Here is a 13,369-nt window from a genome sequence, read left to right as displayed (position 1 = left end):
AAGATTGAAGAGGAACTCACTGAAAAGGTAAATGTAGCCACATGCAATAGTCAGAACTGGATGCCATGAGAGGGGACTGAACAAAGAGGATGCTAGACTCAGACTGCTACAAAAATGGAACAGGTCGGAGAAAGGAGCCTGGACTCGTCGTCTAATCCCACAAATAGAGCACGGAAGCACAGTGAAACAACTTTTCACTTAAGCCAGGCGCTATCTGGTCATGGATGCTTTGATTAGTACCTGCATTTCATCGCGAAGAAGGAGGACGAGAGGTATTCATACTGTGAGGACGACGACAGCTTTGAGCATAGCTTTTTTTTGGAAGCTGAAGATGAGTCTGGATGAGGAAAGAGGTAGAAGCAGAATTGGGAATCTTGCTAGAGCCAGAAAATTTTGTTAGCGAAATGCTGAAGAGTGGAGAGAGCTTGGAGATAATATCAACATATTTACCAGAAGTGCTACTGACTAAAGAAGAAGAGCGGAGCTGCAGTAGGCCTACGAAGATAGCACTGTATGCCGAAGAAGAAGGGGAGAGCCTTTAGTGAGGTAAGAATACATCTGTACCACGACTCCACTCGTGGTCCCTATAACGTTGGCTCTCCTCTACAAAAACAAAGTTTGACCCCATAAGTTTCAATGAATCTTTTCATTTTGTTTACGTGTTTCCATTCTATCTATGGTATTTTAAACTCTGAAAAGGAAGTTTTCTTAACGAAGTAATTTTGCGGAACGCATCCTGTTCGTTAACCTGGTATGACTGTATTATTTATATAGGTGATAGCTGTTATTTGAAAGTCACAGTTTAGTTAACATTTAATTGTTTTATCTCAACCTTCGTAAATTGTATTTACGACATAGAAATCATTTAATTAGAACTATTTTCTATGTCAAAATGTACAATTCATTGTTTTAGGTCGAGGAAAATCTAGATTAAATGTGTATCAGAATCACCTGCAAAGTAAGTTGCATTGACCTAAATAGGATCTCGTTTAAAATAAAAATGTCTTCGAGATCGTTTTCACACCTACGGCAGCTATAAATTACGGGGCGCGGCTATTCTGTAATACCACAATAGATCTGGTTATTAGATAACATTATCGATTACACATTTTTTTCTTTCTCTTCCATCTCGCGATTCGTCTCATCTCTTAACCGCTAACATCCATTGCCAATGCATTTAAATAGACGCACCTATGCCGCATATTTATAACAACTTCAGGCGCTACAATGAAAATCAATTTCGTCTAAAGGAAAAGGACGAATGTAAATAAAAAAGGAAACATTCGCAGAAAAAGTCAATGACCAGCGTTAAGTTAAACTCAGAATTGAAGCCTTATTGCAAATATTCATGCTTGGATTAACATCATCGAGTGAAATTCCAGACAATTTGTATGTTTTATGCAGGAATTTGTTGTTGAACTTACAAGTTACATATACATATTATGTATTTAAATATAAATATTAAAGAAAATGTTATAATAAAATTTATTGCGTATAAAATATGAAGTAACTATGAATCGATATTTTTATTTTGTTCAATTTAAATTTACTTTGTCTTATTTGGATTATTTTGCAATGTTTCTTGTATAACAAGGATATTTAATAGTTTTGTAACAACACATCATCATTATCGAAAAACTATTATATTATTTCTGCTTTTTAATACAAGGTAAAGTAGAAAATCGATAAACCTACTTTATTAATTGAATAATTGTTATTGGCTGGTAATAATTATGCAATATTACATTCATGTTTAGTAATTGATTCATTGAAGAACTTATATAAAATTTGTTATTGTCATTCTACTGACCTCAAGTAATGTTAATTAATAAAGTTATTTCATATTTATTCATAATTATTATAAAGAAATTTTTGGGCTGGAATTATTTTTTTAATGATTTTTATTTAAATAACAAGAATATCTGTATATTAAAACTATTATTGACATGCTGAAAGTATGGTTATAAAAATGTACATGCTGAATTGCGTAATGAATCGGTTTAAGAATTGTCAGTAGAAAGCTGCTTTAGCAAATAAAAAAAAACTACACTTACAAATGTCCATTCAGTGTGCTTAATACCGTATCAAGTTTGTTTTAAAATTGATGAATCTTACTTGAACTAAGAACAAACATCCTTTTGTGATTAAGTTATATAAGTCGGTAATTATTATGTAGGAATAAAGTAAGAGAAAATCATTGAAATAATGCAAGCTTGAAATTAATTATGATAATAGATGAATACTACTTATAAGAATTGAGATGTAGGCGTTAAAACAATGGAATTGCAATGGATAAAAAAATCTATTAGGTAATTTTTGTTACTACTCAAAGCATTGACACAAGATACAAGCATTCAACAGGTATTTGAGGCTGGTATAATATTCCTTTCTCTGCGGAGTTGTGTAAGTGCGCCTACAATGTGTCAATCAAAGCATGTGTATGTAAAATGATCTTCAAATGTAATTGACGTGGGGAGCAGTAAGTGGGTTCTCTCCTCTTTAAAGTTATCGAGACAGAAAGGGAATGAGAGATGGAGGATAGAAGATGCATCTCCTTGTTTCCTCTTCTCTCCATCTCCACAGTCCGAGGAGCAGCATCTTTTGAAGTCGGTATCCGTTTAAGGAAATAATAAAAGGAATGCGGCTGGCATTTGAAATTACACGCCGTTCGATTCTAATGAAATAATAAACTGGCTCTCGCAGCTCACGAGTTTCGGTCCAGTGAAAGTTATCGTGTTTCGCGATGCCTCCAAATTAGATCCAGAAATGCAAGAACAACAAAACAATGCGAGAACAACAGGAGAGGAGAATATCTACAGTTCATCCTCATTTTCACTGTTCGAGCAAATCGAATGCCATTGCATTGCAAGTTACGGCGTTTTAGTTTATTTTTTATTTTTTTGTTGGGGCCGATGCACCGAGAAGTCTTGCAATAAAATTCAAATGTCCCGGGGTAAAGTAGTTTTTCAATAACGTTTTTCTCCCAATTCTCGACGACGCTTGCGACTTTACAAACTGTGCGCGTCCTGAACTTTCGCACTTTCCTTATGAGAAAAGCGAAATAATAATGGATTCGGGCAGGATGACTTTCAGCTTAAAAGTTTCCATTTTAAATCCATGTACAGCCTTGTGCTGTGCTGCGGTCTTATCCCAGCGATATCAAAATATAATTTATCGTTTTTAATTAAACTTCGCTTACTAAAAACAGATATAAGAAAGGGATCTCCTATTAGCTCTGATCAAATTGTGTCAAGAATTGTTCCATTTAAGAAGTCCAAATATATTAAGATTAAATTTCTTGAAATATTAATTTCTTACAAAATTTAAAGTTCTATAATCTTCTAGAAGGAATGTTATGTGATTTATGATTGTATATAGTTTTTTTTATGTCGTATAATCTGTTCACAATCTGTTCATCAATGTCACGGTTGACATTAAATGGATAATCTTTCCCGGTGGACACTTACAATTATAATGATTTTTGATTTAATTTGTTGGTTGGCTGTCGTATTGTAGGTTAACTTCAGAAGTATATTGATGCTCTGCTGTTCCACTATTTTATTTGACTGTGAATCTGCTGCTATCCTTAACACTGTCATTGTCCATCGACTTGGCTGAAGGTCCATATGCTGAACCTCATTCATATGAATGTCCATCCATCTGTGATGAACGTTGGCACTATTGCTGAAATACCGACTAAACCATTCGGCTATTAACCAGTTATATAGCAAATGCGTCTCTTTTGAATAGAAATTGCGTCTCATATTGGAAACTGACTGTTTTCTTAATTGGAAAGTGGCTTTTTGCTCCAAAAAACTTTGTTTTTAATGTACTGATATTTAAAGTTAAGTTAAGTAAACCTAAAAAAACTTAACTACCGAAAAATAAATTAAGCATAAAAGTAATTTGAACTAAGCAAATACTAATCCAATCAAAAGTAAACTAATCCTAACAAATCAGAGTTACTCTAACCTAACTTTATTAATTATGTTAAACCCATCATTCACATACTGATCAATGAGTTAGTTGGTATTAGTTAGTATTACAACGATAAATGTTAATAGTTTATCTAACTTGCTGCCGAATTTGGACAGCTTAGATAAATTTTTATTTTATTAAATATGTAAAGTGGTGGAAATATTGTTAGTATTATCATCTTCATAATAATAATTAACTATTAATATTTATTAATTATACGTATCAAATTTCACTAAATATATTATTTTCACGTCTTATTTTTTTCTTATTAAACATTTATAAAATAAATAATTTAATTACTTTTTTTTCTTCATTTTTTTTTGTCTATATTAGCATTATTTGTTGATTACGTTCAGTATATGATAGGTATAAGAACAGTTGCAATCTTCGTTTCATGTAGCTTCGTTGATTATAAAAGTTTAGAAGACCTGAAGCTAATGTAAACAAACTATACCCGCTAGAGCAGCGGATCCCAAACTTTTTCAATTTGCGATGCGAACTTTATGTTGACAGTAGTTTTTCTACAATTTTCTCGGCGTACAGTTTGAGAACCCCTGCGCTAGAGACAACATCGCAACTATTCTCTCTACAGCCATTCCATCTATATAGTACAGTCCTACCAGTATAGTCATCGGTATGATTTACGCGACTTTGATTAACACAGCCATTATCAAGAATGCAACTACCGCGTAAATCGAGAGAACCCACCGTGTATAAATTGCACATATGCTAGTAGGATTATGCAATTAAAATTATGCAGAAACTGTACGGCGGGCATCATTTGCATACTGCAGGCGCAGATGACTTTTTTCTTCTTCTCTCTAAGCGCTAAGTATGTGTGTAATAAAGATTACCAGAGGGGAGACTTTTAATATGCGAATTATTTGCAATTACGTAACAAGAGGCGGCGCGGCTCGCCGCATAGTTTCCCAGCAGGTTTTCCTTCCTATTATTTTTTTTTTCCAGAAGAAAACTTCGTACGCATTTGCAAAATGTCATTGAGATTATTGAAAGTTATTAGCGGACAAGTGATAATTCCCTGAGCAAAACAACCTTGATGGGATTCGAGGAGAGGAAAATTATTCTTTGCGTTGCATATGCTTATATGTAAGGTCGTTAGATTGAACATTGATGGAGATGTATAAATAAATAAGTTAACGGAATATTGCGATCTGCTGCTCGACATTGTAAATATTAAATAATTCCTTGGGTTTTTCTTGTTTGTTCATTTTTTTATCGTTGTTTATTCAAAGCTATGGAGAACAAACAATGGATGTTATTTGATGCACATCGTATGACCTTCCTTAATATTTTCGTATTGTTCTATCCACGTACGTGCTGTTCTAGACTTACAAAGTTAATTTCTCGAGTTGAGCGGAAGTCGGTATTTTTGTTGATTTCCGTGATTCTTCTAATAGATTAGATTAATTTAACCTCTGACTGTATAAATGTACTTGAAGACATTTTTTTTGTCTAAACAAGTCATTAATAGAAAAAAAAATACAACTTTACTAAAATACTTTTCTAAAATACTTTACTAAAGTATTAAAAGAATACAAATCACTATATTGGAACTATACCAAAATATGTACTGGAGGGCGGAAATATTGCGGACAATAGTTCTACGTTTATGTATAAATACTATTACACATAATACATTTTAGTTATGACTGTTTTCTCATCATGTATTTATTATTTATGTACTCGTTACTTTCCAGATTACTTGTCGTTATTGCTTAACAGAAACTAGTTTAGCATTAGATAATTTAAATACTTGGTAATAACATGCTAATAGATATGCTTTTGATACAAACAAAAAAAGGATCAATATTTAATTTCACTTAGTTGTAGGTTTACAACCTTTCACTTTCTTTTCATTACTTAATGAGAACCGGAACACAATTTGTATAAATATTAGTTTCATACCATTATGATATTTTTTGTATTTCAAATTATCAAAAAATAAATCATATTTTTTTTCTTGCACTCAGTTTATTAAATTAATTAAGGTTATATACTAATGTGAAAAGGATAGGAAAAGTAACAAAAAATGTATATTAGTTAATGAATGCGTTCCATTGAGTGTTCTCAAGTCTTTGATCCGTTTTTGCCGAGTTTAGTAAGTGCTACTGGAAAAGGTGATTCAGCAATTAACTTAATTAAACGTCACTTTGTATGTGTATATTTTCATTATATAATTAATAATGAATTAATGTTTTTTTTTAATATATTTGTTTGTCGAAAACTTTACTGGATAAATTTGTGTTACATTGTTACATTAAATTTATTTTGATATATAATTAAAATATAAAATAAAAAAAATCATCTTTTGATTATATCTAACTTATATGTATATATATATATATTTTAGATAGACAAAAAATAAATTTTGCTGTCTTTAGATTTATAGTAATAGTAACACCGTATAGAAGCTGTAATAGTTCTAACATTTAGTTTGTAAAATAACTTTTAGTTGGTAGATTTGAATGTAAATCTACAGCAATGTCTCGCATAGTGCGGCTTTGTATTCATTATAGTCAAGGGGTTTCCAAACAACGCGCCGCGGCGCCTCCATGAAACTTATGATATATTAACATAAAATTCGCCCTAAGATAGACCAATGTTTTGACTTGGGGCGCCGCGGAGAAATTCTGATACATTAAGGGCGCTGGAAATAAAAAAAATTGGGAACCCCTGCTATAGTTAATAAATTCTAAAAAAATAGAATAGAATATATTTTTTTATATATAAATGTTCGGATTTTTCCCACTATGCAGTCAAGTGTTGTTTTATGTGGTTTATTTTTGTATGTATTTATTTCATCGACAATGCGAAATACTGGCGGAATCGATTTCCCGCTCTATGCTTCGTATTGTTGTATTTCGATTTAATACGATCTAAATTTCAAAAACTAAAATTTCAATTGTTAATAACAACTTTAAAAATTTGTTTTTTTTTTTCATGAACAAGTAGTTTTTATTTTTCTGTTTAATATAATTATTGTTACGGTAAGTAGCGAAAATATTATATAATTAGATTTTGCACATAAAATCGATTTATTACAACTTGGTTATTGTGAATTTTACAAATAAAATTTAATGTCATAAATAACTGATAATCAATCATTAATTTATTATAAATTTAGTTTCTGAATACAAATAATAAATATATATATCACTAGTTCTACGTAAGTATCCGGAAAACATGTAATAATAGAATTCTCGGCATTCTAAAAAAATATTGTTTGTTTGCGCGTTCTTGGTAAGGAGAAGTTTTGTAATTAAAAATTGCCATTCATTCGCGTCTCACGAAGTCAGCCCATTGATTTTGCCTTTCTTAGACACGTTATGTAACTGCTTCTCTCGCTGTATTGTGCAAAGTGAGAAAAAAGCACATAATATAAATACAAATGGAGATGAAAAAAAAAGAAGTGGCGAAAGAATGCGAGGGGTTTTCGACGAAGACCTTTCTCAGCAAAAATAAAATTGCTTTAAAGATAAAATCGATACAAGTCAGTTGCATTTTCAATACGGCTCCCAATTGCGGCACTGTCGAAACTTATTAGTTGTCTCTTTATTACCCAATTTTGGTTAAAACGTTATCGCCTGAAGGCTTTCAGCCAAATCGTTTCACTGAACCAGCTGTAAAATAATTATGTACAGTTATTTAACTAGCAGTAATAATCTGTAATATTTATTACTTATTAAATATCCGTCACCTTTAGGTACAATACAGTCAATTATATTTTATTTTGTTCTTTTATTCGAATTTAAAGGTTATGCAGTAATTGCATAAAAATCAATTTACCGATGGAAATTATTTTGTTCGTTATTCAAGGAGAATAAAAAATTATATGTTATTTTTAAACCTGATTTTATGAGAAAATATATATATATATGTGAACGATGTTATTATTTGCAAAAGTTATTATTTTTTTCATAAAAACTTTATTAATAGAAAACTATTGAATGAAAATATAATCAGCATTGGGACACGTTATAGTAAATGATGTCATTGAAAATCTAAAAGATAAAAATATTATAGGAGTATTGATAAATGTGGATGTATTTTTTTAAGGCGTTTTGAAAAAATTGAAACAATAAATTCGAAATAATTTTTGTAAAAATTATATCTTATGATCAACTGCAGCCCACGGACCGAATGCGACCCGCCTAGAGTTTCTATCCATTTTCAATTTTAATGTTTTTAAAAATGGCGTGTATGACTGTCTAATTGTATAATATGTATCGTCTAAGCTGTATAGACTAGATATAGACTGTATAGTGGTAGACCCAATAACGCGGGCAAGCGGGGTCATTTAGGACCTTGCGGCGTGGTGTTGCGAGAGCTGGTACGTCCTTCTGGGGTCTCTTCCTGCACCGACACAGGAACTCAAGATCCTTACTTCAGGAGGCGGATAGATAGCGACCGAAGCCGGGCTGCGGTGGGGGTTAGTTACCCCGCGCGATCTGATCAGGCCCGCAAGCACCTTCGGGACCTTGCAGCGGGGTTTTGTCTTTGCTTGAGGAGCCCCAGCCAGGTAAATCTTAACTGCAAACATGGTGTTACCCGTCTTATTCTCTTCAGGAAATAGGCAATCAAGACTGTATTGACTAGACATGATTTGTATCTCCAAAAAATGTATCAAAATATTTGCGATTAAGCGATTAAGCGGATGGCCCAATTATCCGAATTTCCATTTCTTATTTGCTCGGTTTATTTTCCGTTCTTTAAGATTTGTCCTTAACAAGCGGCTGTCCCGATTAACCCAATTAAGCGGAATCGACTGTATTACTATATTATTATAACAGGTTAGGATTCTAATTAGAAAATGATCGCGAACGATATGTAAAATTATTTATAATTCAAATAATGACATGATCAATTTACTTAAAAATTGATGTCTACTGAGGAAGGAGTAAAATTAGTTTTTATGTAGAAGTGTTCGAGATTAACGAAAGATTGACTTGTTATCCAACCGTATTATTGAATGCGAAATGAATATAATCGCACTATGCGAAGTATTTAGGTAAGTTTTCTTGGAAGAAAAATTTAAACTTTTTAGAGTATAAAATGTAAAGATATATTATTAATTATAATGAAATAGTTGTCCAAGATAATTATTTAATACATGGTTTTATAATTCTTTCAGATCTATTTTTATCTCGTTCAAGAGAATTTATGTTTATTGTATGCAAGCGACATTAATACTCTTTGTAGAATGAAATTTGGTACAGTTTATGGATAAAGAGGTCTGGTGTGCTGGTAGTATTTCTAATGTAATTTACTCGAAACAATGGAATAGAATCAGCTGAGAATACGTGCCATTCTCTGGTGCAGCTTCAAGTCGGAATAATGCAGAGCATGAATTTATCCCCAGCCATTGGGACGTGCAATTATTGTGTCTGCGGAAATTCTTTTCGCCCTCTCTTTATGTTATTCAGGCCGCATGTGGTGTTAGAGCTCCTCTTGTATAGTCGAAATTCGTTACAATAATGCAAATAAATTGCCGTCGTAAAGCAAAGTACTAAATGCTTTCGCGCCAATACAAATGGCCCACCTATTCTATTTTTCCCATTTAGCGGTCCCAGGCTGCTACGTAAAGGGCCAAAAAAGGACGACAATTACGTATCCCTGATTCCTCTTTATTGTGCCTTTTCTTTCGTTTTATCCGTACGCAGGCACTACGAAAAAGAACTTTTCAGCAGCGCCAGTTCTTCAATGCATTTTTATTTCTGTATTTTCGCTTTTATCGGAATGTTTCCGTTTCATCGATTGTGAATATTTCTTTTATATATTGAAGCTTGCTGTCTCTTACAATATATTCATATTTCATATCTGGAATCGTTATATGACAAATATTTAGAAAAAAATGTTTTACAAACAATTTATATAAATATATTTGTAAAATTTGTAATATTTATGTATGATATAAAGGTTAATACGTGTACAATACATTATGTTTATTAGTATTAATAAGGAAAGATTGCAAATGATTACTTATATTTGGGCATTTTAATGTTTTATACATCATAAAACAAAGAAAAATTGAAGAAATTAAAAATTGATGTAACGATGACCTTTTATTATTTATTAGTTTTTCAAGCTAAACTAAATTAACGCTGTTAATTGTCTGGATAATTGTTGCAAAGTTACATAATAGGAATGTAGGATGTAGATTACTATTATGTGAACTATGTCAAATCTTAAAAGTTGAAACATTTTTGTCAAATGTTTTCCATTATGATCAAGTTTTACCTTCATCTCTTTTTTCCATTTAGACTGTATTTAAGCTTATTGCGTATCAAGAAGAAACAAGTTCATTTTCTCTTGATATGTAACATATGTATAATAATATTTATTGATACTATTTACAACGTAATTAATTGGTACCGTGTTATGTACCAGTCAACCTTCATAGGGTTATTTCTGATTTACTTGAATGTTGCATTTTTACTTAATCTTGATATATCCAAGATTATTGAATGCTTATTAGTATATATGTTTATATCTGATGGACAGAATTATCATTTTTATTTATCTCAACCGTGATTTACAAAGATTTGTTTCGTTATGTCATCTTTAGTCGTAAAATATTAAATCAAGGTTTTCTTATAAGAAATATATTACAAAGTCTGGATTTTGCATCGAGTAAAAATGCAATGTCATTATTACTGTTTAAATAGGTGCAGAATACTAAGAAAACTTGAATGATTCACTATGACCATTATTTTTGTATGACCATTATAATTGTATTAAAAAAAAATAAAATATTTAAATAAATTGATTACATTTTGTCGATTACTATAAAATATAATAAAAAAAAGTACTTACTTTGATGCTTTCTACCAGGAGAAAACGTAATTGTCGATTAACATGTTTTTATTATAAGATTTATTATTCATTTAAATAATTCTCTATGTTTAAATTTCCATTAGAGAAGACCTTAAAACCTGCAGCAAATTGCACGTAGTTACCTAAAGATTTTTTCAATCCAATTTTCCCATTGCCCATATTCTCGAGAAGTATAGAAAGTCAGTTCAGATTAAGGAGTTGCAAACTATGAAAATATGTACAAAATGCTTCAACCAGATTTCTCCCGCTTTCCCAATGAGCAAAGAAATAACAAACGGTACCGACCGTCCAATTGTGTATGCACCACAAATGCTGCAGCTTCACTGTTCAACAAGAAACAAGAAATAAATAGTGCGAATAATGAGAATGAAAAGTAAATATTCCAGAATATTTGTTCAATTTACCAATTCCATTAACTAGGAAGCATCGAAATGACATTAGGAAAGTATTTACCGAGGAAATTAAATGAGTATGGTGAAATGAAGAGGAGACACGACGCATATGCTTTCGTTATGTGAATTGATTGCGTCCGTGGTTAGTTTAATGGTTTGTTTTAGTATTTTATTGCTGGAATCCTCTTTTTTACATCATTTATACAACTCAGTGAAAGTAAACGGAGAATGCGCCACTCGACCAGCGGAATAGAACGCGAATTATCTTTTATATCTTCACGTAATTGCGTTTCTCGGAGTTTAAATGAATCCGGAAACCTTGCGTTGCTTAGAAAATACTAATAATTAAACCATAAATGCATGCACGTAACGATATTTTATTACATTATTCATTGCAAATTTCGCCGTAAAATAAATTTATTCGCATTTTTTTTTAACGTACAAATTTTTAGTAATTAACATTTCATAATTATACTAAGAAACCGCAGTTTGCTTTTTAAATTATTTAGTAATTAAAACAGTAAATTTCTTTAAATAATTATTTTAATTACCAGAAACTTTCAAACTTCAAAAATTAAACTATTGTGCAGAAATTTGATGCAATATAAAATTTGCTTTAGTCCGAAATTTATAGAAATAATATAAAATTCTTATTTGTACAAAATTTATTTAATTATGTCATCTAAAAACTATAGTATTTAAAACATAGCATAACTCATAATCATGTAACAAGATAAATAAATATAAATTATTACAATTATAAGTTTATTTCAAAAATATTGTTTGCAATTAAGGCGTATTATACATGAAATTTATTGTGCAATTTTCTGAAGAATAAGGATAATACATTAATTTGTAATAAATATTTTTTATTTATTTTATGTTATAATTATAAAAATAATGATTTTCTTTATACAAATATAAAGTATTATTATTAATAAATAGCTTTTTTATAATTGAAACCAATTAAAAATGATATCATTTGCAAATGCGCACATTTTGAATAATAGTAATTGTGATTTTTACTTTATATCTGATTATAAGTAAAGTTAAGGTTAGATAGCAAACATAGTATTAATTGTAACATTGCTCCTGGCTTCCAATCAGCGGAAACCTTAATCACTTGTAAATACTTTATTTGCATACTAGATATGCAATTTATATATGATTATGATTAATTTCAACATACAAAAGTCACATAAACCGTTTTATTCGCTTTCTTATTAAATATGCATATATATATTAGCAAACTGTTATTGGAATTCCACATCGGAAATTGTTTATGCAATCGCATTAAAGGCATTTCTGCATATTTAATATAAACCTGATTATACACACATGTGTTTGTTAATTGTTTTGTTTATTATGTATAAAGAAAATATTTTTTATTAAAATAACAGTAACATTATTCAAATGCTGTAATTATATAATTATAAAGTTTATAAAACTAGCCCTATACTGCAATGCCTCGCATAGTGCGGCTGCAATCAATCCGAACCAAAATTATTTTAGATTAACAGCGTCATGCAGTTATTACAATTTGTAGAAATGGTAAAAAAAATCTCTATTGAAAAATAGAAGAAATCAGAGTATTTTGTGATAATTTATCAAAATTAAACATTGTCCTTAATACACAAAGGACAATGCTGTTAATCTGAAAGAACTCAACAAATGTAGTTTGTTTGTTAATATTGTCGATGATATAATGAAACAATTATATTTATTTATTAATAACAAAATATGTTAGTTGTTATTTTCAATTTTGTTGTTAAAAACTCCTAATTATTTTTCTCTTTTACAGAACCACGGATTGGGAGCAAATCTATCATATTGGTAAGTGTCAGTAAACTAGTGCTGCCACTAAATAAAACATGAAAAAAAGTATTGTATTTTATGGGTAATATCTTGAACCCAGTGCGTACATAAAAAGGGCATAACATGTAATTTTTTTTTGGCAGGCTCATTTTGTGTGCGCCTCAACCCTTATTAAAAGCCACCACGTTTATATGACAAAAAAAAAACAATAAAACTGCATCCGTTAATGCCCCCGGTGTGGTGGTATATCATAAACATGCAAGTCTGCAATTACTCCACTTCTGATTTATTACGAGAAATACAACCCGTGTTGTATACGTACACAAATG

General features: G+C 30.8%; 1 long non-coding RNA gene across 1 annotated transcript in view; it reads left to right on the top strand.

The window, feature by feature from the left end:
* Nucleotides 1–13,369, top strand: part of LOC108558042 — an 83,541-nt gene that overhangs the window by 15,465 nt on the left and 54,707 nt on the right. Inside the window, exon 2 of the long non-coding RNA XR_001890883.1 lies at nucleotides 13,027–13,058. This is a non-coding gene — a long non-coding RNA (uncharacterized LOC108558042). The remainder of the gene's footprint in view (nucleotides 1–13,026; nucleotides 13,059–13,369) is intronic.

The sequence above is a fragment of the Nicrophorus vespilloides genome, unplaced genomic scaffold (genome assembly GCF_001412225.1).
Source record: "Nicrophorus vespilloides isolate i.1.1-1 unplaced genomic scaffold, Nicve_v1.0, whole genome shotgun sequence".
NCBI lineage: Eukaryota > Metazoa > Arthropoda > Insecta > Coleoptera > Silphidae > Nicrophorus > Nicrophorus vespilloides.
The sequence above is the reverse complement of the archived record's forward strand: the minus strand, read 5'-3'. Positions and strand labels throughout refer to the sequence as shown.